At 50.8% G+C, this 23,146-nt stretch overlaps 1 long non-coding RNA gene across 1 annotated transcript in view; it reads left to right on the plus strand.

Annotated features, from left to right (window-relative positions):
* The window catches only part of LOC140386051 (uncharacterized), a 79,730-nt gene that overhangs the window by 49,589 nt on the left and 6,995 nt on the right, over window positions 1-23,146 (plus strand). Inside the window, exon 2 of the long non-coding RNA XR_011933562.1 lies at window positions 21,234-21,336. This is a non-coding gene — a long non-coding RNA (uncharacterized lncRNA). The remainder of the gene's footprint in view (window positions 1-21,233; window positions 21,337-23,146) is intronic.

Raw genomic sequence — 23,146 nt, forward strand, 5'->3', positions numbered from 1 at the left:
TCCTTTGCCTTTACTCAGTGGGTAACAGTATTACCTGCTCCTTAATGAATTTGAATCATAGGAACGCCCCTGCATCTGTGCCTGCTCCTGAGAATTTAAATGATTAAGAACTCCAGGTATAAGGTGGGGCCTCACTGCTCTGTGACATGGTGCCAACATGTGTTCCTTTTCTCATGGCTTCAAAGCAAATGGTAAAATGTCAGGAAAATGAAGAGTCACTGGTGGATATAGGTTCGAAAAGGGAGGACAGCATCAGCTCGAGCTCTCCTTAACACTTTCCCACTGTCCATCACTCTCACTTAGACGATGAAATGAAATTCAAACCATTCTTCAGCTGACTCCTCTGTCAGGTCGCTATCAGCAAAGGACAGCTGCACACTCGTCAAAAAACATATTCTGGTTACATTAAGCATTAAGTGTCGGTGGCAGGATTTTATCAAAGGCTGTCGCTCAGTAAGAGCCATTAGAAGTTTCAGAAAATTTAGGCTATCTCCCTATCCTGGTGTCGTGACCTTACATTCTTGTTTATATTATTCTGTTACTTCTAATCTAAAGCTCAGCAGTTATTTAATCACTTTTAGACCACACAAGCCAAACATATCCTAAAACACTTTGAGCAAAGGCTCAAACCTAATTGAAATAAAATGGGTGGCTCTGACCTCGAGGCTATTGTCAGGTATTCCTCTTGGCTTTGAATCTGGAGCCAGGTCAAAGACTCTTCAAAAACAGCAAACAAAGAAGGGATTTCTGGAATTAAACCTAAAATACACAAATTCACTGAGGTTTTAAATTGTAACAATTAAACTAGAGAGATGTAGGCAAGCTTCCCAAAGCAGGTTGACCATATTCCGGGATCTTTAATTATATCACAGAAACACACTATGCAGAAGAGGCCCTTCGGCCCACTGAGTCTGCACATTAAAAACATCTGACTTGCCTGCCTAATCCCATTTGCCAGCACTTGGTGCGTCGCCTCGAATGCTAAGACGTGCCAAGTGCTCATCCAGGTACTTTTTAAAGGATGTGAGGCAACTCGCCTCGACCACTCTTCCAGGCCGTGCATTCCAGCCCGTCAGCACCCTCTGGTAAAAAAGCCTTTCCGCACCTTGAACTTGTGTCCCCTCGTGACTGATCCTTCAACTAGGGGGAACAGCTGCTCCCTATCCGCCCTGTCCATGCCCCTCATAATCTTGTACAGCTCGATCAGGTCACCCCTTAGTCTTCTCTGCTCCAAAGAAAACAAGCCATTCCTATCAACCTCTCTTCACAACTTAAATGTTCCATCCCAGGCAACATCCCTGGTGAATCACCTCTGCACCCTCTCCAGTGCAATCACATCCTTCCTATAATATGGCGACCAGAATTGCACACAGTATTCCAGCTGATCAAAGTTCTGTACAACTTCAACATGGCCTCACTGCTTTTGTAATCTATGCCCCGATTAATAAAAGCAAATGTCCCATATGCCTTTTTCACCACCGTATTAACCTGCCCTTCTGCCTTCAGAGATCTATGGACGAACACGCCAAGGTTCCGTTGTTCCTCAGATCTTCCCAGTGTCAGATCATTCATTTGATACTTCCTTGCCTCATTAGTTCTTTCAAAGTGTATCACCTCACACTTTTCAGGGTTAAATTCCATCTGCCTCTTAACGGCCTATTTGACCATCCCGTATATATCGTCTTGCAACCCAAGACACTCAACCTCACTGTTAACAACCCGGCCAATCTTTCTATCATCTGCAAACTTACTGATCCTAACCCCCACATCGTCATCTCTGTTGTTTATATAAATGACAAATAATAGAGGACCCAGAACAGATTCCTGTGGCAAGTGAAGTAAAGTTGGCATAGTCCCAGAGGATCATAGGCTTTTTTCCCCTTTGAGGGAGAGAGTTGACTGGTGGTGATTTAATCTGAGAATCACCACACCTCAGGTGCGAGACAAGGTTGAGAAGGCCCTACAGCAGAAGGTCGAAAGCTGCAGGGTACCATTTTGGATAGAACCACGGATCCCAAAGGAGAGGCAAGGTGACATTTGTAAAAGGCCAGGAGCACTTTGGGATTGTTTAAATAGTCATGAGTATCTGTAAAAAGTGGATAAATGCACTGGGACTGTCAAGCTGTTGAGGGAACAGTCAAGCTATCAAAACATTTAAATCTCCTGGCCCTTAAAGTTTTGAAAAAAGCTGTTTGTAGTTTAAAAAACAGTGCTTGCTCTTTCACTCTGTCCATTGACATAAACCTGAGGGCCAGAATTATAGGATTAGTGCTGCATGACTGATTTTGCAACCTACAATTATCACAGTGGGGTGTCTGGCTGTATATTTTTTGATTGATGGCTCCAATTTCTTACAAAGACTTTGAAGTGGGGCTATGAATACAAATTTCTGTTTTTACAAGGAATTGTAGATTGGAGACATGAGGTGGATTGAGTTGGTACGGGGCCATAAAGGACCATTGGGATGGATAGGTTGGCATGGAGGATATGAGAGGACATGGGGGTGGGTGGAGGGTCATAAGTTGGCATCGAGGATATGAGGGCCATGCATGTTCTTTGAGATCACCTCTCCCTCCCGGAGCCGAAATCTGACTGTCAGGAATACTTTCACTCAACCCATTTGCAGAGCCATGAATGTACCCGACTCTGCTCCTGATTTTGGAGTGAAAATTCAGGCCATATGCCTGCATTGGAGAAGGTACAGTTTGGGTCCTGGTTTGAGGGATTTGTCACATTAATGGGTGTAACATAACTCAGAACACTTTTTCCTCAGCATGGATGATAGAGTTTCAACTCTTATTTTTTCAGGTTTTCTGTTTAACTATGGCAATTTCATAGTTCTGCAATTGATACTGGAAGAAGGTGCAATTTGTTGTCAAATCTGCCTTCATTTCTATAGGAGCAGGTACCTGAATATTCAAAGGCATACTGACTCACCCAGCAGTCAACATCCTGAACAAAATTGCAGACTGAAGTTGAAATTATTCTCTGCTGTTTCTTAAAGCATGCGGCTCTCTTACACCTTTCAAAATCAACTCAATTTCAGCTGCTACTCCTAACACCGTGTTCCAAGTGGTGGATGCAATAGATTCTGTTCCCATGCCTATATACACCGAGAATGACATCAGCTGATAGAAAGCCACTGTGCACACAAGCACTTCTGCAAACACTCTTGAAGGCAGACTTATGCTCATAGATTTGTTTTGCTGCAATAATAAAACAAAGTAAGTTTTCCATCGGGGGAATTTGGCTTTTAGTCCATTCCTCCCTAACCTTTCCGCTTGGAGAGCAAACAGCAAGAAACAAGATCACAGCATCTGATCGGCACGGTAGATTTCTGCGAAATGCTGGGTGTTAGGGTGTCAGGTGCAACAGCTTAAATGCCCTGACCCCAATCAAAGCTCACCAAAGAGAGGGCAGCACGATGGCGCAGTGGTAGCACTGCCGTCTCACAGCGCCGAGGTCCCAGACTCGATCCCAGTTCTGGGTGACTGTGTGTAGTTTGCACATTCTCCCCGTGTTTGCGTGGGTTTTGCCCCCACAACCCAAAGATGGGCAAGGTAGGTGGATTGAACACGCTAAATTGCCCTTTTAATTAGAAAAAATGAATTGGGTCCTCTAAATTTTTCCAAAAAAAAGCTCACCAAAGAACATTGCAATTTTCACAATTGTACAAAGGCTTCATCAGTGCTCAGTTGGAAGAAGGGGGCAAGCTGCCATCATTGGCAGAGGGGAGGATTGAGTCCAGAGAAACATCTGTCAAACCACAAATACAAACAGGAAGAATTTTAAGACAGGCTCTAATTGCTGGAGCGGCACTTGAAGTGCCCTTAAAAAAAAATTAATTTACAGGATGTGGGCATCTCTGGTTAGGCCGGCATTTATTGCCCAACCCTAGTTGCCCTTCAGAAGGTGGTGGTGAGCTGTCTTCTTGAACCGCTGCAGTTCTGCAGGTGTAGGTACACCCACTGTGCTGTTAGGGAGTTCCAGGATGTTTTCCTAGTGACAGCGAAGGAACGACGATATATTTCCAAGTCAGGGTGGTGAGTGACTTGGAGGGGACCTCCAGGTGGTGGGGTTCACAGGTATCTGCTGCTCTTGTCCTTCTAGATGGTAATGGTCGTGGGTTTGGAAGGTGCTGCCAAAGAAACCTTGGTGAGTTACTGCAGTGCATCTTGTAGATGGTACGCACCACGGCTGCCACTGTTTGTCGGTGGAGGGTTTGAATGTTTGTGGAAGGAGGAGCAATCAAGCGGGCTGCTTTGTCCTGGATGGTGTCAAGCTTCTTGACTGTTGTTGGAGCTGCACTCATCCAGGCAAGTGGAGTAGCCAGGCTTTGCAGGGGTCAGGAGGTGAGTTACTCTCCGTATGATTCCTAGCCTTTGACCTACCCCGGTAGCCACAGGATTAATACTGCTGCAACATAAAGCACAGCTGGCCTTGTCCACCTGGATACTCAGCAAGACCTTGGTGCCTCCGTGCATCAATTCCTGAAGGTAAGCGCGCAGGTACAGCAGGCGGTAAGGAAGGCCTTGATGCGACCATCAATTCACACGAGACAGAGAGTTAAAGTGAAGAGTGGCTTTAATCAATTAGAACAGAGCCTGCTTGTGACTGCTCAGCACTGAGAGCCGCCTACAGGGCAGCTGCTCTATATACCTCCCCTCAAGGGGGTGGAGCCAGGGGCAGAGCCCACAAGGGCACCAACATGATACAAACAGTGTAATACAGTATAATCGTCCATAGGTGGAGCCCACAAGGACAACAACAAAGTACAATGCAATACAGTGGTGAATGGTTGCCATAATGGGCGGAATTCTCCGGAAACGGCGCGATGTCCGCCGACTGGCACCCAAAATTGAGGGGCTAGGACGACGCCGGAGGAATTTCCGCCCCGCCAGCTGGCGGAAACGACCTTTGTTGCCCCGCCAGCTGGCGTGGAAATGACATCTCCGGGCGACGCATGCGCGGGAGCGTCAGCGGCCGCTGACAGTTTCCCACGCATGCGCAGTGGAGGGAGTCTCTTCCACCTCTGCCATGGTGGAGACCGTGGCGGAGGCGGAAGGGAAAGAGTGCCCCTACCGCACAGGCCCGCCCGCGGATCGGTGGGCCCCGATCGCGGGCCAGGCCACCGTGGGGGCACCCCCCGGGGTCAGAACGCCCCGTGCCCCCCCCAGGACCCCGGAGCCCGCCCACGCCGCCTTGTCCCGCCGGTAAGGTAGGTGATTTAATTTACGCCGGCGGGACAGGCAATTTATCGGCGGGACTTCGGCCCATCCGGGCCGGAGAATCGAGCGGGGGGGCCCGCCAACCGGCGCGGCGCGATTCCCGCCCCCGTCGAATATCCGGTGCCGGAGACTTCGGCAACCGGCGGGGGCGGGATTCACGCCAGCCCCCGGCGATTCTCCGACCCGGCGGGGGGTCGGAGAATGTCGCCCAATATGTTCACCACATTCACCCCCTGTTAAAAATTGAAGTCCGGTGGGGGTGAAGGGCTCACAGGTTGATTCTGACCGGCGCCCTGATCGTGCGCTGCGATCGCCTGAGCTCTGGTTTCGCAGCGGGCATGGGTGTCGTACTCATCGGTGCGGGCATGGGTGTTGAACGCGTCGCTGCAGGCATGGGTGTGGACTCCGGGAGCGTGTCTTCTGGAGCTTCATCCCTGTAGGTCGGCGATGGGGGGAGGGGGTATAGGAAGGGGTGTGGAGGCCATGTAGGGGCGGGGGCGCTGTTCGGTGTAGAATGGGGGGGGGTTTGGTGATGGTCGTAGGGGAACCTGCGGGTGCCAGGTCCCGGAGGGAGACCATATCTAGTCGGCCGTCGGGGTGCGCCACGTATGCGTACTGGGCATTGGCGTGAAGGACCGGATCCTCTTGACCAGGGGGTCGGACTTATGGCTCCTCATGTGTTTCCGGAGGAGCACGGGCCCCGGTGTCTTCAGCCAGGCTGGAAGCGAGACCCCGGAGGTGGATTTCCTCGGGAAAACAAATAGGCTGTCATGAGGGGTCTCGTTCGTGGCCGTGCAAAGAAGTGACCTAATGGAATGGAGCGCGTCGGAAAGGACCTGTGCCAGTGGGAAACTGGGAGATTCCTAGACCGTAGGGCCAGGAGGACGACCTTCCATACCGTCGCGTTCTCCCTCTCCACCTGTCCGTTTCCCCGGGGGTTGTAACTGGTAGTCCTGCTCGAGGTGATGCCCTTACCGAGCAGGTACTGACGCAGTTCGTCGCTCATAAACGAGGAGCCCGGTCATTGTGGACGTAAGTGGGGAAGCCGAACAAGGTGAAGATACTATGTAGGGCCTTAATGACGGTGGCCGCGGTCATGTCGGGGCAAGGGATTGCAAAGGGGAAGCGGGAGTACTCGTCAACGACGTTGAGGAAATACGCGTTGTGGTTGGTGGAGGGGAGGGGCCCTTTGAAGTTGATACTGAGGCACTCGAAGGGCCGGGATGCCTTCACCAGGTGGGCCTTATCCGGCCGATAGAAGTGCGGCTTACACTCTACGCAGATTTGGCAGTCCCTGGTCATGGCCAAGACCTCCTCAGTGAAGTAGGGCAGGTTGCGGGCCTTGATGTAGTGGATGAGCCAGGTGACTCCCGGGTGGCAGAGGTCATTGTGGATGGCCTGGAGTCGGTCATCTTGTGCGCTGGCGCATGTGCCGCGGGTCAGGGCATCTGGGGGCTCGTTGATATTCCCAGGACGATATACTATATCATAATTATAGGTGGAGCGTTCGATCCTCCACCTCAAGATTTTATCATTCTTGATCTTGCCCCGCTGTGTATTGTCGAACATGAAGGCTACCGACCGTTGGTCGGTGACTAGGGTAAACCTCCTACCAGCGAGGTAGTGCCTCCCAGTGCTGTACAGCTTCCACGATGGCTTGAGCTTCTTTTTCAACTGAGGAGTGTCGAATCTCGGAGGCGTTGAAGGTACGGGAGAAAAATGCTACGTGCCTGCCTGCCTGGTTAAGGGTGGCGGTGAGGGCGACCTCTGACACATTGCTCCCCACCTGGAAGGGGACGGACTCATCCACCGCGCGCATCGTGGCTTTGGCAATATCTGCCTTGATGCGGCTGAAGGCCTGGCGGGCCTCAGCTGCCAGCGGGAAGATGGTGGCTTTGATCAGAGGGCGGGCTTTGTCTGCATAGTTGGGGACCCACTGGGCATAATAGGAAAAGACCCCGAGGCATCTTTTCAGGGCCTTGGGGCAGTGGAGAAGGGGGAGTTGCAGGAGGGGGCGCATACAGTCGGGGTCGGGCCCTAGGACATAGACATAGCCGAGGATGGCTAGTCGGGTTGTGCGGAAAATGCATTTCTTCTTGTTATAAATGAGGTTGAGGGCTTGGGAGGTTTGGAGAAACTTCTGAAGGTTGGCGTCGTGGTCCTGCTGGTCATGGCCGCAGGTGGTGACGTTGTCCAAGTACGGAAATGTGGCCCGCAGCCCGTACTGGTCCACCATTCGGTCCATCGATCTTTGGAAGACCGAGACCACGTTGCTGATGCCGAAGGGGATCCAGAGGAAGTGGAAGAGGTGGCCGTCTGCCTCAAAGGCCGTGTAGTGGCGGTCCTCCGGGCGGATTGGGAGCTGGTGGTATGCGGACTTCAGATCTACCGTGGAGAACACCCGGTAGTGTGCAATCTGATTAACCATGTCCGCTATCTGGGGAAGGGGGTACGCATGCGTATACCGGTTTATGGTTTGGTTGTAATCTACAACCATCCGGTTCTTTTCCCCGGTCCTGACGACCAGCACCTGGGCTCTCCAGGGGCTATTACTGGCCTCGATGACTCCCTTCCCGCAAGAGTCGCTGGACCTCGGACTTGATAAAAGTCCTGTCCTGGATACTGTGCCGCCTGCTCCTGGTGGCGACGGGTTTACAGTCGGCGGTGAGATTCGCGAATAGTGGGGCGGGTCGACCTTCAGGGTCGCGAGGCTACAAACGGTGAGGGGGGATAGGGGCCCGCTGAACTTTAGGGTCAGGCTCCTGAGGTTGCACTGGAAGTCCAGTCCCAACAGGAGAGGAGCGCAGAGATCGGGGAGTACATATAGTTTAAAGTTTGCGTATTCGAAACCCTGATTCGCGAGGTTCACAATAGTGTACCCCCGGATCTGCACTGAGTGCGATCCGGAAGCGAGAGAGATTTATTGAAATGCGGGGGAGATTTGGAGAGAACATCGCCTTACCGTGTCTGTGCGTACGAAGCTCTCCGTGATCCCGGAGTCAAACAGGCAGGGCGTCTCATGCCCATTGACCCGGACGGTCATCATGGAGTTCCTGAGGTGCTTTGGGCGTGACTGGTCGAGGGTGACTGCGCCAAGTTGTGGGTAGCCGGCGTGGTCGGAGGTGGTGGGGCGGTCCCAAGATGGCTGCCCCCGTCGGTCGCACATGTCGGGCGGCACGGTAGCATTGTGGATAGCACAATTGCTTCACAGCTCCAGGGTCCCAGGTTCGATTATGGCTTGGGTCAATGTCTGTGCGGAGTCTGCACATCCTCCCCGTGTGTGCGTGGGTTTCCTCCGGGTGCTCCAGTTTCCTCCCACAGTCCAAAGATGTTCAGGTTAGGTGGATTGGCCATGCTAAATTGCCCTTAGTGTTGGGTGGGGTTGCTGGGTTGTGGGGATAGGGTGGAGGTGTTGACCTTGGGTAGGGTGCTCTTTCCAAGAGCCGGTGCAGACTCGATGGGCCGAATGGCCTCCTTCTGCACTGTAAATTCTGTGAAATTACGTCTATGAAATTGAAGGTGGCGGCCCCCGTCGGTCACACGTGTCGGGCGGCGATGAAGATGGCGGCCAAGGTGGGGGCCCCCATGAGTCGCACATGGCGAGCCGCGTGGGAGACGGCGGCCAAGGTGGCGGCCCCCGTGAGTCGCACGTGTTGTGTGGAGTCGAAGATGGCTGCCCCCACGGACAACATGAGGCGGGTGACGCGTCCGAAGGGGGCAGAGCCGGCAGCTGCGGGGTCTGCGGGCCTGTGAGTCTGAGAGTCGGGCATGTGGTTTGGAGGACTTGGACCTGGCCAGGCAAGCTTTGGCAAAGTGTCCTTTCTTGCCACAGTCGCTACAGGTCGCGTTCCAAGCCGGGCAACGCTACCTGGGGTGCTGGTTCTGGCCACAAAAGCAGCAGGACAGCCCCCGGGTTGGGCGGGCAGCCGCGTGGCACAGGCCTGGGGCACCCTCTGGTCAGGTGTCCACGAGGGGGTCGCGTGGTCGGAGGGGAAAGCGTTGAGGCTCTGAAACATTACTAGTGGCTAGTTTTACCGTCTCTTCTAGGTCGAGGGTGCCCTTCTCGAGCAGGCACAGTCTGACGTAGTTGGACCAGACTCCAGCCACATAGGCGTCCCGGACGGCGAGTTCCATGTGTTGGGAGGCCGTGACGGCCTTTTAGTTGCAGCTTCGCACGAGGACTTTCAGGTCGCGTAAGTATTCCTCCAGCGAATCCCCGGGGCAGCAAGTGGTGAGGAGATGCCGCGCGAACACTTCGTTCACCGGCCTCATGTATTGCCGCTTCAGGATCGCGAGTGCAGCTGCGTATGTGGTCGCTCCCTCGATTTGCACGGAGATTCGATGGCTCACACGGGCGTGGAGGGGGCTCAGCTTCTGATCGTCGGTGACGGAGGGCGAGGACGAGGCGGCGAGGTAGGCCTCGAAACATCGGAGCCAGTACGAAAAAATCCCTTTGGCTACGCGGCCTGTGGGTCGAGTTCCAGTCAGTCAGGTTTGAGGGCTACTTCCATCGCGATGTTGTAGTTGATTAAATTGATGCACCATCAATTCACATGAGACGGAGAGTTGAAGTGAACAGTGGCTTTAATCAACTAGAACAGTGCCTGCCTGCTGGAATCTAAGTGTGCAGGTACAGCAAACAGTAAAGAAGGCAAATGTTATGTTGGCCTTCATAGTGAGAGGGTTTGAGTATAGGAATAGAGATGTTTTACTGCAATTGTATAGGGCATTGGCGAGGCCACACCTGGAGTATTGTGTGCAATTTTGGTGTCGGGGGCTGGCGGGAAAGGCCTTTGGCACCACACCAGCTGGCGCAGAAAGGACTTCGCCGGGCGACGCATGCGCGGGATCGTCAGCGGCCGCTCACGGCATCCCCGCGCGGGCATGCGCAGGGGAGGGGGTCTCTTCCGCCTCCGCCATAGTGAAGACCATGGCGAAGGCGGAATAAAAAGAGTGTCCCCACGGCACAGGCCCGCCCGCGGATCGGTGGACCCCGATCGCAGGCCAGGCCACCGTGGGAGCACCCACCGGGGCCAGATCGCCCCCGGAGCCCGGAGCCTGCCCGCGCCGCCTTGTCCCGCCGTTCAAAAGGAGGTCTAATCCACGCCGGCTGGTGAGGGTTGACAGCGGCTGGACTTCGGCCCATCGTGGGCCGGAGAATTGCCGGGGGTGGGCCCGCCGACCGGCGCGATTCCTGCCGACCGTCGCGGCGCGATTCCTGCCCCTGCCGAATCTCTGGTGGCGGAGAATTCGGGACACGGCGGGGGCGGGATTCACGCCAGCCGCCGGCGATTCTCCGACCGGGTGGGGGGGTCGGAGAATCGCGCCCCTGATCTGAGGAAGGATGTTCTTGCTATGGAGGGAGTGCAGCAAAGGTTTACCAGACTGATTCCTGGGATGGCAGGTCTATCATATGAGGAGCGACTAAGTTGGTTTGGATTCTATTCATTGGAGTTTAGAAGAGTGAGAGGGGATCTCATAGAAACTTACAAAATTGTAACAGGATTAGACAGGGTAGATTCCTTTTAGGACTGAGGTGAGGCTAGATTTCTTCACCCAGAGAGTGATGAATCAGTAGAATTCGCTACCACAGAAAGTAGTTGAGGCCAAAATGTTGTGTAATTTCAAGAAGGAATTAGATATAGGTCTTGGGGCTAAAGGGATCAAGAGATATGGGGGGAAGGGGAGTCAGGCTATTGAACTTGATGATCAGCCATGAACATAATGAATGGCGGCGGAACAGGCTCGAAGGGCCGAATGGCCTCCTACTGCTTCTATCTTCTATGTTTCTGTGTGCAAAACCAAATGGACAAAAGATTTACTTTGAGAAAGGCATGGGCTAATCTGGCAGAGCCAGTGTGGATTTGTAACGGCAATCATACTTGAATGGAGCTTCGTTTGAGGGTGTGGCAGTAGATGAAGGGAATAGGTGGTTGAGTATTTACATCAGAACACTGACTGTTCACTTCCAGAACCTGAACTGATGCTGATAAAACAAACAGATCTTTGAAATGAAATTAAACTAAGAGGGTAAATTTGCACACGACTCAGCTTTTGAAATTGCAGCGGAAGGTCTGGAAATCCACTGCAGAAATCCATCCTTCAGTGTTTAATGTGAGACCTTGGTGCAAAACTGCTCGTCACAAATTGAGAGTTTCACCCAGAGAGGCTGAAATTCATTGTTTAGTTGGAACAGAAGTGCCCCCTTGAAAATGTACAATCCTCAAAATGGACTGGTGCACACTGCTGTCAACAACTGATTTCCAAAATGTTCCGAAAATAAACAACTTTGTAAACAATTTCAGAATCACAGATCAGCGAAAACAAGAAGCTCGCGGCTAAAGGGTCTTAAAGTGACTGGCAATTGGAAGTACATTGAGCAGAGTTCTTTCCAAAAGTGGCTTCCTCGATGAAATTGATATTTCATTTCATTCTTTCAATTTGAGATTTAAGTGTATTAACCTATTTTAACTGGATCGGGGCCACGACTAGATAGTGTTCTTGTGGCACCATCGATAACACACGAGGTGAGACGTAGAGAACTCAATCGAGGCTTTATTGAGCAGACTTGTTCCCCAGCAGCTCAGTTACAGAATGCGGCTGCTGGGAGAAACCGGGTTCTTATACCCCGCCTTTCTGGGTGGAGCCCAGTAGGCGGCAGATCCAATCAGGACCCAGTATCTGTCCACCAATAGCCCCTCGGCATCATGGTGTACCGTATTACCCCTAATACATACCACCACATTCACCCCTTGTTAAAAAGGAACCCGGCGGGGTGGTGGATGGTATGGTGCCTTAACCATTAACTATATACAACAATGCCGCTTTTACTGGGCCACTGAATTATTTACATCTTAAACCGATTTGATGAGCCGAGAGGGTGCCCTGGTTGCCCTTTCCGATTGTCTCAGCCCGGGTGGTGGTGGTGGTGCTGGCTCGGGTCCGGTCGACTCTGGGAGCATCGCGCTGTCCATCCCTGTTTCCTTACTCCTGGGCGAGCCTGGGAGGAGAACCGATCCCCCCGGGAAGGGGATGGCTGTGGGGTGCACCGGCGGGAGTGAGGGGATGGTGATTGGTGTTGGGGGGGTGTGGGGAGCTCCGGCGGGCGCCAGGTCCCGCAGAGAGACCGTGTCATGTCGGCCGTCTGGGTACGCCACGTAGGCGTACTGCGGGTTTGCGTGGAGGAGATGTACCTTTTCCACCAGCGGGTCTGATTTGTGCGCCCGCACATGTTTCCGGAGCAGGATGGGGCCTGGGGCTGCCAGCCAGGTCGGAAGTGACGTTCCAGAGGAGGATTTCCTAGGGAAGACAAGGAGGCGCTCGTGAGGCGTTTGGTTAGTGGTGGTGCACAGCAGGGACCGGATAGAGTAAAGGGCATCCGGGAGGACTTCCTGCCAGCGGGAAGTTGGGAGACTCCTAGACCGTAGGGCCAGTAGGACGGTCTTCCAGACCGTTCCATTCTCCCTCTCTACCTGCCCGTTCCGCCGGGGGTTGTAGCTGGTCGTCCTGCTCGAGGCTATGCCCTTGCTGAGCAGGAATCGACGCAGTTCGTCACTCATGAAGGAGGACCCCCTATCGCTATGGATGTAGGCGGGGAAACCGAACAGGGTAAAGATGGTGCCGAGGGCTTTAATGACAGTGGCCGCGGTCATGTCGGGGCAGGGGATGGCGAAGGGGAAACGTGAGTATTCGTCAACGACGTTAAGAAAGTACGTGTTGCGATCGGTGGAGGGAAGGGGGCCTTTGAAATCCAAACTGAGGCATTCAAAGGGACGGGAAGCCTTTATCAGGTGCGCTCTATCTGGCCTGAAAAAATGCGGTTTGCATTCTGCGCCGATTTGGCAGTTCCTGATGACTGTTCGGACCTCCTCGACGGAGTACGGGAGGTTGCGGGCCTTTATAAAGTGGTAGAAATGAGTGACCCCTGGGTGGCAGAAGTCCTCGTGGAGGGCTTGGAGACGGTCCACTTGTGCGTTGGCACATGTGCTGCAAGATAAGGCATCGGACGGCTCGTTCAGCTTTCCGGGACGGTACAAGATCTCATAATTGTAGGTGGAGAGTTCGATCCTCCACCGCAGGCCTACTGGGCTCCACCCAGAAAGGCGGGGTATAAGAACCCGGTTTCTCCCAGCAGCCGCATTCTGTAACTGAGCTGCTGGGGAACACGTCTGCTCAATAAATTGTGGCACCATCGATAACACACAAGGCGAGACGTAGAGAACTCAATCGAGGCTTTATTGAGCAGACTTGTTCCCCAGCAGCTCAGTTACAGAATGCGGCTGCTGGGAGAAACCGGGTTCTTATACCCCGCCTTTCTGGGTGGAGCCCAGTAGGCGGCAGATCCAATCAGGACCCAGTATCTGTCTACCAATAGCCCCTCGGCATCATGGTGTAACGTATTACCCCTAATACATACCACCACAGTTCTTCAGATAAGGTAAGCGTTAAGTCACATGAAAGTTGGTTGAAATCACAGCATTCATAAAACCTGGAGTAAGCCCAAAGGTTCTATGAAAATCAATCCAGAAACACATGCAGTTACTTATAGTGGATATAGAATTAAGATAAGCTAACATGCTGTAATAATTTACTTTATTTATTATGAAGATATGTAACTAGGATAGTCTATCCTGTTGGTATATCTTGTTTACACCAAGACCGTAGGGAGTAGTTTAATATTCAGCAAGGGTTCACGGAGGAAGTATTGGTTGGGCCACTTGACTTTAATCTAAATCAATACCTTCACTCTGGGGAATGAATTGAATTTGATCAGACTGATCTGAAGTGAGGTCAATCTGCTCACCGTTTACACTTACTGAACAGTGAGTCAGGGTGAGAGTCGATTAAGTTCGACTGGAGGACTGCTGCTAAGCAGGATATTAGACGGTTCCATTCTCACCAACATCATTTGAATGTGAGTGTTGCTGAAAATAGATGGGGGGGGGGTCCACCTTGAGCCCATGTTTATCGTCAGTGAGAACGGCGACGCAGGGGGAAAATTAGGTGAGAATTGGAAAACGCGATTCTCGCCGTCAAGGTCGCGATTTCCACTTTTCCAGCCTCCCCCCGCCCCCCCGCCCCCCCCCCCCCCCCCCCCCCCCCCCGCCAGTGGAGTGATCAGAAATCCAGCACGGTAGGTTGGGAACCTCGGGCGAGATTCTCCGACCCCCCGCCGGGTCGGAGAATCGCCGGGGGCTGCCGTGAATCCCGCCCCCGCCGGTTGCCGAATTCTCCACCACCGGATATTCGGCGGGGGTGGGAATCGCGCCGCGCCGGTTGGCGGGCCCCCCCCCCCGCGATTCTCCGGCCCGGATGGGCCGAAGTCCCGCCGCTAAAATGCATGTCCTGCCGGGGTAGATTAAACCACCTACCTTACCGGCGGGACAAGGCGGTGCGGACGGGCTCCGGGGTCCTGGGGGGGGCGCGGGGCGTTCTGACCCCGGGGGGTGCCCCCACGGTGGCCTGGCCTGCGATCGGGGCCCACCGATCCGCGGGCGAGCCTGTGCCGTGGGGGCACTCTTTCCCTTCCGCCTTTGCCATGGTCTCCACCATGGCGGAGGCGGAAGAGACTCCCTCCACTGCACATGCGCGGGAATGCCGTCAGCGGCCGCTGACGCTCCCGCACATGCGCCGCCCGGAGATGTGATTTCCACACCAGCTGGCGGGGCACCAAAGGCCCTTTCCGCCAGCTGGCGGGGTGGAAATTCGTCCGGCGCCGACCTAGCCCCTCAGGGTTGGGGCGCGGCCCCCAAAGATGCGGAGAATTCCGCACCTTTGGGGCGGCGCGATGCCCGAATGATTTGCGCCATTTTGGGCGCCAGTCGGCGGACATCGTGCCGATACCGGAGAATTTCGCCCCTCATTTTAATAGATTATAATATTATTCGCGAGCCCTCCCTCTAGGACCTCATCGGTCGCTGCTGTGATGTCACGCCGGTGCAATTTGCAACAGTTGTATAAAAACGAGAACCTGTCGCCCTCCTCTCTGAAGATCGCCATTACAATCCCGGGTGTAAGTCCAAGAAGTGGAGAAGACGAGGGGGATCCGGATAGATTCAACTCGGGGCCGAGGGGGGAGGTGGGGGAGGTGGCCATGGTCCCGTTTCAGCATCTCGGGGAGGGGTCACTCACCTGCCTTCGCAGTCCTTCAAGTCTATGAGACTCTTGCTGTAAAGGGGTCTGGTTTGCAGGCAGTGCTTCACTTGTCCCCCATGCTGGGCTTGTGGCGATATCATCGCTGAGGGATTGCCCTTCCAGGGTGGCAGCTGGAAAGTGGGAGCAGGTAAATCCACAGGTTCAACACTGGGGCCGACTGTGAGGCTCTTGAGTGGGGTCCCATGAGAGACCAGGCCATAGGAACAGCACCCTGCAGTGGAGGAGAAGTTGGGCCTGTTGCTCTTCTGGGAGCAGGTCCACAGACGACGGAGCGTCGGAGGAGATACTGCTGACCAAGGGTATTCCAATGTCGAACTTCCTGTCAGAGCTCTAGTGCCGGAGAAGACTATGTGGGGGGGGGGGGGGGGGGGGGGTGGATTTTCTGCCCGTTCTCGCCAGCGGGATCTTCCTGCCCTGTCGACCGCAAACCACCATCTGTGGAAACCTGTGATGGGGGGTGGATTCAATGGGAAATCCAAATGTCCTGTGACGACTTCCTTAATAATGAATTCTAACAATTTCCAAATGACAGATGTTAAACAAACTAGTTTATAGTTTCCTATTTTCTGCCTTCCCCCTCTTTTTGAATAATTAGTATTTTTCCAATCCACTGGAACCTTTCCCGTATCCAGGGAATTTTTGAATATTATAACCAATGGATCCACTATCTCCACTGCCACTTCCTTAAGACTCTAGGATGAAATCCATCAGGCCCCGGGTACTTGTCTGCCTTCAATCCTAATAGTTTGTTTCCTACTTGTTCCCTATTGATGATGATTGTTCCAAGTTCCTCCCTTTCTATTACCTCTGAAGTACCTGTTAATATTTGTTAATATTGGGATGCACCAGTGTCTTCTACAACATCACTTCACTCACCTGATGAAGGAGCTACGCTCCGAAAGCTAGTGACTCCAAATAAACCTGTTGGACTTTAACCTGGTGTTGTAAGACTTCTTATTGTGCCCATCCCAGTCCAACGGCGGCATCTCCACATCATGGCTACCCTTTGATATACGAACAGAGGCTTTTGCTATCCCTCTTTATGTTTTGTGTTAGTTTTTTGTCATAATTTTCAATCTTCCAGTCTGCGAGTGCCCTTTGCAATATGGTCTGCCTTAGTTTTTGCCTTTATGTTATTTTTAATTTCCTTACTTAGCGATGGATGTTTTTCTCCCCCTCTTGCAATCTTTCCTCCTCCCTGGAATATATTTTAGTTGGTAAAGATTGAATATTTCCTTAAACCTTAAACAACTGCCGCTGTTCATCAAGTCTTTTTGAGTCTTTTTGCCCAGTCCACTAGGGCGAAATCTGTGCTCATGCTGACGTACTTACCTTTATTTAACTCCAGAATATTAATGTGGGACTCCAGTTTTTCACCCTCAAACTGAATTAGCTGGGGCTGTTTAGCACAGGGCTAAATCGCTGGCTTTGAAAGCAGACCGAGGCAGGCCAGCAGCACGGTTCAATTCCCGTACAGAACAGGCGCCGGAATGTGGCGACTAGGGGCTTTTCACAGTAACTTCATTTGAAGCCTACTTGTGACAATAAGCGATTTTCATTTTCATTTTTCATTCATTTGAAATTCCATCATGCAATGATCACCCTTCCCTAGAGGATCCTTACTATGAGGTCATTAATTAATCGCTCCTCATTACTCAATCATTCACCTCGGGCTGACTGCCTGAAACAGGCAGGCATTTGGCCTCCAGTTTTAGATCCTTTTAAAAAGAGGAGTGACTGGTACATCAGTGTTAATGGGACAATAAATCTACCAATCCCATTTTAAAGTGGAAACACTGATTGATCAAATTAAAATTGCCTCTTTTGATTCTAAACACACATGGTCACTGCACTTCAGCGTAATTCATGGTCTATGAAACATTTTGGGATATTTTTAAACAATGTAGTGAGGCACTGAATAGATGCAGATCAATTCTTTGTCCTTATTCACAGTGAAAATAAGGACTATTAGAGAATGTACACTTCAGGTGGCTCCGTTCTTTTGAAGTTTGCATGTGCATATAAAATTGACTGAAATGAAAGAATGCATTTATCAAGAATGAATCTTATGACCAAAGTTACCCAGTGCCAGGATGATAATACTGGCCCTATGGCCAGTCAGTGGCATGCTGTTTACAACTGTGAAGCTGGAAGAGTGTGTCACTCCCGCTCTCTTGCTTGTCCCAATTTTCCGTGTGATTATAATTAAAATGGAAAGAGCTGGAGGCATAAACAGCAGCAGAGGATTCAGCTGCAGCGGAAGTTTTCATTGGTGGAAGCAGCGGCCAGCTGACAATGCTGCACTTACACGTGGGTTATAATAGAGCCTCCTGGACAAAGAGGGAAACAACTTTCCTGACAACCACACTGCAATGAAGATGAGACTTGAGAGTACATAAAATTGAGTTTCACTTGCAAATATTTCACAGTGCTTTGGTCTCACTTTATTCATGCCGCATCACTGTTAGTTGTTGACACCAGCTCAATCAGAGAGCTAACTGTACTGGCACACCTCAGGGTTGACATGCATTGCTGGTTACAGCGGAGTTATGGACATTTCCTTCACTGGAGAACAACAATGTTGTGTTTTTTTGTTCACTCTTTGCTGAATATCCGTGTGAGTGCCTAGTGTTGCACTCACCACCCTGTGGGGCATGGCTGAAGGTGCAGGTTCAGCTCGCCCTCTTTTATGCATGGGCGGTACTGTAGCACAGTGGTTAGCACTGTTGCTTCATGGCGTCAGTGTCCCAAGTTCGATTTCTGGCTTGGGTCTCTGTCTGTGCGGAGTCTGCACGTTCTCCCCGTGTCTGCGTGGGGTTCCTCCGGGTGCTCCGGTTACCTCCCACAAATCCTGAAAGACGTACTACAAAACAAAGAACAATACAGCACAGGAACAGGCCCTTCGGCCCTCCAAGCCTGATACGAACCTTTGCCAAAACCCTCAGCACTTCCTTGTGCCTTATCCCTCGATACCCATCTGATCCATGTGTTTGTCAAGATGCCTTTTGAACACGGTTAATGTATCTGCTTCCACAACCTCCCCTGGCAATGTGTTCCAGGCACTCACCACCCTCTGTGTAAAAAACCTGCCTCGTACATCTCCTCTAAACTTTGCCCCATGGACCTTAAACCTATGGCCCCTGGTGACTGACCCCTCCACCCTGAGAAAGAGTGCCTGCCCATCCACTCTATCCATGCCCCTCATAATCTTGTAGACCTCAACAGGTCACCCTTCCATCTCCATCTTTTTAATGAAAACAGTCCGAGTCTATTCAGCGTCTCCACATAGCTAACGCCCTCGATACCAGGCAACATCCTGGTATTCCTCCTCTGCACCCTCTCCAAAGCCTCCACATCCTTCTGGTAGTGTGGCGACCAGAATTGTGCGCAATATTCCAAGTGCAGGCTTACCAAGGTTCTATACATCTGCAGCATGTCTTGCCAGTTTTTATACGCGATGCCCCATCCAATGAAGGCAAGCATCCCGTAAGCTTTCTTGACTACCTTGTCCACTTGTGTTGCCACCTTCAAAGATCTGGGGACCTGCACGCTCTATATTCCTAAGAGTTTTGCCATTTACGGTATATTTCCCCTCTATGTTAGACGTACTAAAATGCATTACCTCATTTGTCCGGATCAAACTCCCTTTACCATTTCTCTGCCCAAGTCTCCAACCTATCTATGTCCTGCTGTATCCTCTGACAATCCTCAACACTATCTGCCACTCCACCAACCTTGGTGTCATCCGCGAACTTACTAATCAGACCAGCTATATTTTTCTCCAAATTATTTATGCACACTACAAACAACAGAGGCCCAAGCACCAATCCCTGTGGAACACCATTAGTCACAACCTTCCATTCAGAAAAACTGAAAAACCCTTCTACTGCTACCCTTTGCCTTCTGTGACCGAGCCAGTTCTGTATCCATCTTACCACCTCACCTCTGATCCTTTGTGACTTCACCTTTTGCACCAGCCTGCCATGAGGCACCTCATCAAAGGCTTTCCTGAATTCCATATAAACAACATCCACCGCCCTTTCCTCATCAATCATTTTTGTCACTTCCTCAAAAAACTCAATCAAGTTAGTGAGGCACGACCTCCCCTTCACAAAACCATGCTGTCTAACGCTAATGAGTCCATTTGTTTTCAGATGGGTATCAATGCTGAGAATTCTCTCTAATAATTTACCTACTACCGACATGAGGCTCACCGTGCTTATAGTTTCTAGGATTATCCCTGCTACGTTTCTTAAACAGCAGTACCACATTAGCTATTCTCCAGTCCTCTGGGATCTCACCTGTAGCCAATGAGGATACAAAGATGTCAGTCAAAGCTTCAGCAATTCAAATCCCATCCGGCCCAGGAGACGTATCGACCTTAATATCTTTTAAAACACCCAATATGTCCTTCTTTTTGATGTTCACATGATCCAGACTGTTCACACACCCTACCCAACAATCACCTTCCACAAAGTCCCATTCTTTGGTGAACACTGATGCAAAGCACTCATTTAATACCTCACCCATTTCCACTGGCTCAACACATAGATTCCCCCCATTGTCCTTAAGTGGTCCAATCCTTTCCCTGGTCACCCTCTTGCTTTTTACATATGAATAAAAAGCTTTGGGACTCACCTTAATCCTACTTGCCAAGGACTTGTCATGACTCCTCCTAGCCCTCCTAATTTCCTGCTTCAGTACCTTCCTACTTTCTTTATACACCCCAAGGGTTTTGACTGTCCCCACCTTTCTAGACTGTACAAAAATCTCCTTTTTGACGAGTTTCACAATATCCCTCATTATCCAAGGCTTCCTAAACTTCCCATACTTATCCTTTGTTCTTTCAGGAACATGACTTTCCTGAATCCTAATCAACTGTCGCTTGAAAAACTCCCACATGTCCAATGTTGATTTATTATCCAACAGCCGCACCCTATCCAAATTCTTCAATTCCTGTCTGATGTTATCGTAATTTGCCTTTCCCCAGTTTAGCACCTTAACGCGAGAGTTACCCTCATCCCTGTCTAAAAGTACCCTAAAATTTACGGAATTGTGGTCCCTACTCCCAAAATGTTCCCCCACTGAAACCTCAACCACCTGTCCAGGCTCATTCCTCAATACCAGACCCACTACTGAACCTTTCCTGGTTGGACTATCTACAAACTGCATCAATACGTGCTGTTAGGTAATTTGGACATTCTGAATTCTCCCTCTGTGTACCCGAACAGGCGTCAGAAAGTGGTGACTAGGGGCTTTTCACAGTAACCTCATTGCAGTGTTAATGTAAGCCTACTTGTGACACTGATAAAAATTACTATTACTATTGTAAAGAAGATTGCCCATGATGACTCACAGGTGGGATAACTGAAATATTGCAGGTGAACTCAACAGGTGAGCTCTTTAAGGACTCTGTCAGTCAACAGCCTGAGCTGGACCCATATTTGGCCAGTATTGACACAGTCCTTTCAAACGTAAACTGACTATCCCCACCAACATCCAGCACAGCAGGAATCCAAGCCTTTTCCTCTTCACTGTTCCATTCCCCTGACTCCACCCTCTGTTCTCTCCTGGGTCCTTCATCCACTCCTTTATGCCCCTGGCCCTGCTCCACAACCCCCACCCTCACCATTTCCCACCGCAAGCCTCCATGCGAGCTGCCATTCTCCTGCTCACCTCCGTTGTACCAGAGAGTTAAACAGGGAAAAGCACTGACCTTCCAACCAGCTGCAATATACAAATACACGTTCTTTCTTCCATATAAAAATAATTGGCAAGGGAGCATAACCAACAGCACTTTAACTTACACATTGGATGAGTGAATTTTTTCCTGCTTCTTGCCTCATACAGGATACTTTGGACGGAATTGTCTCCTCATGCAAGCAACGGGAGTCCTGGTGGCAAGATATGACGAGATTCAAAACTAATCAGTTTACTGACATCGGGAAAAGAGGTCAGAATCTGCTTCTCCCGACTTTTGTGATGGCTTCGTGGTGGGTCAGCTTTCCAGTTGATGTACATCCCTTTGGCATCTCATGAATGCTCATTAAAACTCCGAGATACAGGATCTTGCTCCCCCATTAAATTTCCCCCCTCATCAGCAAGAATTTAGACCATTCTGATTAATGACTCAACATTCGGCGAGCTAGATATCCAGGGCACTAACGCTGCCTGCAGCATTCCCAGAGGCCACTCTTGGATGCTGGGAGACAACAGAAGATGGTACCCATGGGAAAGGGGGGGGGGGGTTATAGGTAGATAACAATGACATATGTAGAACAGGAACAGAGGTTCTGATAAGGGAGTATGAACCGCTAGGAGCTAAATTATAAAGCAGAACCAAAAAGGTTATAATCTCTGGATTACTACCTGAGCTAATTTGCACAGGGTGAATAAGATTAAGGAGGTAAATGCATGGCTCAAAGATTGGTGTGGGAGGAATGGGTTTCAATTCATGGGATATTGGCACCAGTACTGGGGAAAAGGGAACCTGTTCCGATGGGACGGTCTTCATCTGAATCATGCTGGGACCAGAGTCCTGGCGAATCCTATAACCACACTGTAGATAGGGCTTTAAACGAAATAGTTTATTACCAGTATTACAATTAAATAAAGGTAACAACAAAGACATGAGGGGGAAGCTGGCCAAAGTTGATTGGAAAAGGAGCAGGGAAGACAGTGGAACAGCAATGGCAGGAGTTTTTGGGGGTAATTCGGGAGGCACAGCAGAAATTCATCCCAAGGAGGAGGAAACATGCGAAGAGGAGGACGAGGCATCCATGGCTGAGGGATGTCAAGGACAGCGTAAAAGCAAAAGCATAGAAAGTGGTGAAGGTTAGTGGGAAGCCAGAGGATTGGGAATCCTTTAAAAGTGAGCAGAGGACAACTAGAAAATCAATAAGGGGGAGAAGATGAAATATGAGTGTAAGTTGCTGGTAATATAAAGGAAAATAGGAAGAGTTTTTTGTCAATATATAAAAGGTAAGAGAGAGGCAAGAATAGACATTGGACCACTGGAAAACATGGCTGGACAAGTAATAATAGGAAACAAAGAAATGGCAGAGGAACTGAATAGTTACATTGCATCAGTCTTTACAGTGGAAGACACCTGTGGGATGCCAGAGCTCCAGGGGAATCAGGGGGCAGTGGTGAGTGTGACGGCCATCACTAAGAAGAAGATTCTGGGGAAACGATATGGTCTGAAGGTGGATAAATCACCTGGACCGGTGTTCTGAAGGAGATAGCTGAGGAGATTGTGGCGGCAGTGGTAGTGATCTTTCAGGAATCATTGGAGGCAGGGAGCGTCCCAGAGGACTGGAAAGTGGGTAATGTAACACCGCTGTTTAAGAACGCAGGAGACAGAAGACAGGAAATTATAGGCCGATTAGCCGGACTTTGGTCAATGGCAAGATTTTAGAGTCCATTATTAAAGATAAGATCGTGGAGTACTTGGAAGTGCATGATAAAATAGGACTGAGTCAGCACGACTTCGTCAAAGGGAGGTCATGTCTGACAAATCTGTTGGAGTTCTTTGAGGAGGTAACAAGGAAGTTAGATAAAGGAAAACCAGTGGACGTGATTTATTTAGATTTCTAGAAGGCCTTTGACAAGGTGCTGCATAGGAGACTGTTAAATAAGTTAAGAGCCCATGGTGTTAAGGGTAAGATCCTGGCATGGATCGAGGATTGGCTGACTGGCAGAGGGCAGAGAGTGGGAAGGGGTCTTTTTCAGGATGGCAGCCGGTGACTAGTGGTGTGCCTCAG

Source organism: Scyliorhinus torazame, chromosome 11, assembly GCF_047496885.1.
Source record: "Scyliorhinus torazame isolate Kashiwa2021f chromosome 11, sScyTor2.1, whole genome shotgun sequence".
Classification (NCBI taxonomy): Eukaryota; Metazoa; Chordata; class Chondrichthyes; order Carcharhiniformes; family Scyliorhinidae; genus Scyliorhinus; species Scyliorhinus torazame.